This window comes from Pongo pygmaeus, chromosome 2, assembly GCF_028885625.2.
Source record: "Pongo pygmaeus isolate AG05252 chromosome 2, NHGRI_mPonPyg2-v2.0_pri, whole genome shotgun sequence".
Taxonomy (NCBI): domain Eukaryota; kingdom Metazoa; phylum Chordata; class Mammalia; order Primates; family Hominidae; genus Pongo; species Pongo pygmaeus.
In genome coordinates this window covers 86860657-86865229 of record NC_085930.1, presented here as the reverse complement: position 1 = coordinate 86865229, position 4573 = coordinate 86860657, and the positions used below count along the sequence as shown (strand labels likewise).

Below are 4573 nucleotides of genomic sequence, written 5' to 3'. Positions count from 1 at the left end.
CATATATATATACACGTATATATATACGTATATACACACACACACACACACACACACACATATATATATATGCACACTTACGTACCAGACAATGATGTTTGGTCAACATGGTCCACATGTATGGTGGTGGTCCCATAAGATTATAACACCATAATTTTGGTGTACCGTTTCTGTATTTAGATACATTCAGATACACAAATGCTTACCATTGTGTTACAGTTGCTTATAGTATTCAAGACAGTAGCATGATCTACAGGTTTGTAGCTAGGAGCAGTAGGCTATGCCATATAGCTTCAGTGTGTAGTAGGCTATACCACCCAGGTTTGTGCTGTAAGTGCGTCCTAGAATGTTCACACAATAACAAAACTGCTTTGACCAAGACATATCCCTGTTGTTAAGCAATGCATGGATGTACATTAATCCATGCATTAATATACAGTAAATATATAGTAATATAGTAAACATAAAAGTTAATATTTCTTGAGCATCTCCTAGTCCATACCCCAATTAATCCTCATAACAATCCTATTAAATGTGTACTATTAGTATTCCAATTTCTTGATGGAGAAAACTGATGTGTAGGGGGATAAAGCAACTTGCCCAAGGTCACACAGCCAGGAGGCAGGGGAGCTGGGGTTTCCATCCTGGCAGCTGCCTACGGAAAAGGAGCGAGTTCTACTGTGTGTTACCATTACGCACCCTGGCTTGTGAGGTCCAGATTTAAATACATCCATATTTCAGGTATCAGAAATTCTGAAAACCTGATGATGAAAGAAAGTGTTTCAGGACTTTCCTTTTGATTCTTATTATTAAAGAAAAGATAAATGCAATTCTCCAATTATATGGAAGATATGAGAAAACAAATCAAAGTGAATTAAAACACATTTTCCCAGGCCAGGCATGGTGGCTTACACCTGTAATCCCAGCACTTTGGGAGGCTGAGGCTGGCGGATCACTTGAGGCCAGGAGTTCGAGACCAGCCTGGCCAACATGGCGAAAACCTGCTTCTATTAAATACAAAAAAAAAAAAAAAAAAATTAGCTGGGCTTGGTGGCACATGCCTGTAATCCCAGCTACTAGGGAAGGGAAGGCACGAGAATCACTTGAACCCGGGAGGTGAGGTTGCAGTGAGCCAAGATCGTGTTACTTGCACTCCAGCCTGGGCGACAGAACCACACTCTGTCTCAAAACAAAACAAAACAAACAAAAACACACACAAACAAAAATTCCAACACATTTTCCCTATTTTAACACCTCTATATCCTCTCCCAAAGAGCAAAAGAATAAAGAAAAAGAAGAAAAGTCCTTTATTTGTTTCTACTTTTTGAAATTACCTTTTCCAATTTTTAAATTCCTGGTTTGAAGAATGTAAGAAAAAGAAACGACAAAAACTGCTTCTGAAGCCGAGGAGGAAGCCACTGCGCTCAGCAGGCCTGGAACTGATGGGGGCCAGTCTGTCCGGGTCTGGGCTGGAGTGTGGGAGAATCCTCTTTGCAGGGAGGACACGGGAACGCTTTCAGCGTCCTGGGATAAAAGACTTCAGAAGAAAGGCGCCTCTCAATGAATGGTGCTCAAAATGGGCTGGAAAACAGGGGAAACGGGCCCTCTCGATGAAAAGCCGAAAAAGTGCCTTTTTTGTTGCTTCCCTCACTGTGAGGCACTGCTCTTCCCCCATCATCCTCCCTGACCCCTTCCCCAGCTCATCTCATTGGGCCCAGAGAAAAGGCCTCTTGTTGTAACCCCATCTGCCTGCCACTCATCCACATTCTTTTATCTCTGCCCAGGGCCTGGCAGTTGGGCTGACGTTTCAGCTGCCAGAAATTTTGGGTTTCACATAGAATATTCCCAAGATGGGCATCTGAGAAATGTCAGTTTACATCAAAATTGCCTTGTCCAATGAATAGCCAGAAAGCTTTCTTTCCCTAGCAAGGTCGGGAAATAATTCTCCTTCCAAGATCATGCCAGTACAAACTCAGATCCACTCTCTGCAAGGCCTGACTTAAAGGGACAGGAAACCACCTTGGTTTTACACTAAAAAAAGGATTGAAATTTAAAGTTGGATTAAAGATGGAAAATTAGTCATGTTTCCTTTTTTGACGGTGCTTTGCCCAACAATGAATATCACACTATAACAAATTCTTGAGAACAGGAGTTGTAGACAAGGTCACAGAGGAAAGTTTTGGGTGATGTTAAAAAAATCACCAATCCGGCCGGGCGCGATGGCTCACTCCTGTAATCCCAGCACTTTGGGAGGCCGAAGCGGGCAGATCACGAGGTCAGGAGATCAAGACCATCCTGGCTAACACGGTGAAACCCCCGTCTCTACTAAAAATACAAAAAATTAGCCAGGTGCGGTGGTGGGTGCCTGTAGTCCCACCTACTCGGGAGGCTAAGGCAGGAGAAGGGTGTGAACCCAGGAGGCAGAGCTTGCAGTGAGCCGAGATAGTGCCACTGCAGTCCGGCCTGGGCGAAAGAGCAAGACTCCGTCTGAAAAAAAAAAAAAAAAAATCAATCCATAACAACTTGTGTAGGTGGCAAAGTCAAATGGATGGTGGGGTGAGGATGAAGATAAAAGGATAAAGAAGAGAAAGCAGAATTTCTTGAGACATTTTACTGATCCATAGGAAGTTCTGTAACAAAGGGAGCAGAGCATTCTTTGAAGTGGAAGATTGGGCCACTTGACTGAGTTGGTTAGAATGTACAGGAGGGAAATTGTGAGAAAGTCTGGTTTTCTAACCCTGCAGGGAATCTCTGCTCATAATGATCATTTCAAGCATTGGTACATTCATCCCAAAGATAACACTAGATTCTAACTGCTATGCAGAGGAAAATTCAGGCATAAGGATGGGTGGAGGGGTGTCTAGATTGAAGACTGACAGGCTCTTTAGCCCCAGGTCTGAATAGGAGCAAGTCAGCAGAAGCAATAAAGGACAGAAACCCTGTTTTCTATTCACCCACTTCCAGGGTTGTCCTTTGTTAGGCTGATTGTTATGAGAGTGGAGGTGGGAGGTGGCAGGGTAGGAGTTGGGAGAGGTGGGGTTGGGATGTGGGAAGGTAGGGGGCTGCCGGAGGGTTTGGGGTTGGGGTAGAGTTTGGCCCATAGATTCCCATAGGTGGTGAAGGCCTGGCAGCCTCTCTCCATCTCTTACCCACCCCCACCCCCCCCTTTTTTTCCTCTCCCTGTGGAGAATAAGCAAATATCTTCTGGTCAGCTTATTTTCCCTTTCAGCAGTAGCTCTAACCCCGGAGGCAGAGAGGTCTTTCTAAAATAAAAATGAGAACCTAACAGTCTAGCTGAAAATCCTGCAATGCTGCCCATCATCCCAAGGTAACCTACAGTCCTCCCCATGGCCCAAATGTGGGGTGACTCTTGAAATGATCAACCAAAGGACTTTTTATTTTTTTAAAAATTACTTTATTGAAGTATGGTTAAAGGACATATTTGAAAGTGAAAATGGGTGCAGGGAAAATCATGCCAGGGCAACATCACTGACCCAAAAGGCCCTTGGAGACCTGGCCCCTGCCTCTCTCCTCAGCCTCTTCTGGTCTCTCACTTCCCTCTGCTCTCTCTGTGGTTTTGATGCTGGATTCCTTTTGTCTCTAGTGCCCTGTCCCACTTCAGGGCCTTCACGCACTCTGGTCTTTCTGCCTGGCTTACTCCCCTTTATCCATCTCTCCTGGCTACTGTCTGTGGGTCTCTCCTAGAGTCCCTGCTCTATCTGGGGAAGCCCTCTGTGTTGTGTTTTGTTTATTTTATTTTATTTTTATTTTTTGCTAACAGAAAGAAGGCGGGACCAGATTTTGATATCAGACAAAAATGAATGGAAGGCCTAAAGCACACAGGCTATGGCCGGCTGTGAGAATGTCTTTGCCTCCACTGCATCTTTACCAACTTGTTCTTATTCTTCCTGTCTCTTCCCTAAGTCTTTCCAACTCATCTGCTCTTATCATTTCTCCAGGATCCAAATGCCTAACAGGGAGCACCCTCTTTAAATCCCCAGCCAGGCCCATTCAGCCTTCGTCTGGGGTTTCCTTCTGCTTCCTGGCTTATACCTTTTTAGGAGGGCTGAGACTTCTTTCTGCCTCCTGGGGGACACCTTTCCAAGGATGGACTCCCTCAGCCTTTGGCATGTTTTGTGGATTTTCTTCATTTTCTTCACAAGTCTTGTGCATTTTGTGTATTTTTTATTATTTCCTTTTTAGAATAAATTGATCTTGAAAGGATCCAGGTCACTTTTATGCTTCTCCAGCAATAGGGAGTGGCTACAGGGAAATAGGCCCTGGACCATAAACCCTCTGTGTTTTATGGTCTCAAGGACCAGGGGTGATAGTCCAAAGATACAGTCACTGCTGGGTAATATGAACAAAGAAATGAAGGAGCAAATGGATGAATGAATGAGCAATCATTTCCCTTTGGCTTGGTCCGCTTGGGTTGTCATACAGGCTGTGTGGCTTAAGCAACAGACATTTTTTCTCTCATAGTTCTAAAGACTGGAGTCTGAGATCCAGCACCAGCATAGTTGGATTCTGGTGAGGGCCATCTTGATATATCCTCACATGACAAAGAGAAAGA

At 44.4% G+C, this 4573-nt stretch overlaps 1 pseudogene; it reads right to left on the bottom strand.

Moving 5' to 3' along the window:
* Positions 1 to 1424: 1424 nt before the first annotated feature.
* On the bottom strand, positions 1425 to 4173 carry LOC129032880 (transcription elongation factor A protein-like 8; annotated as a pseudogene).
* Positions 4174 to 4573: the final 400 nt, after the last annotated feature.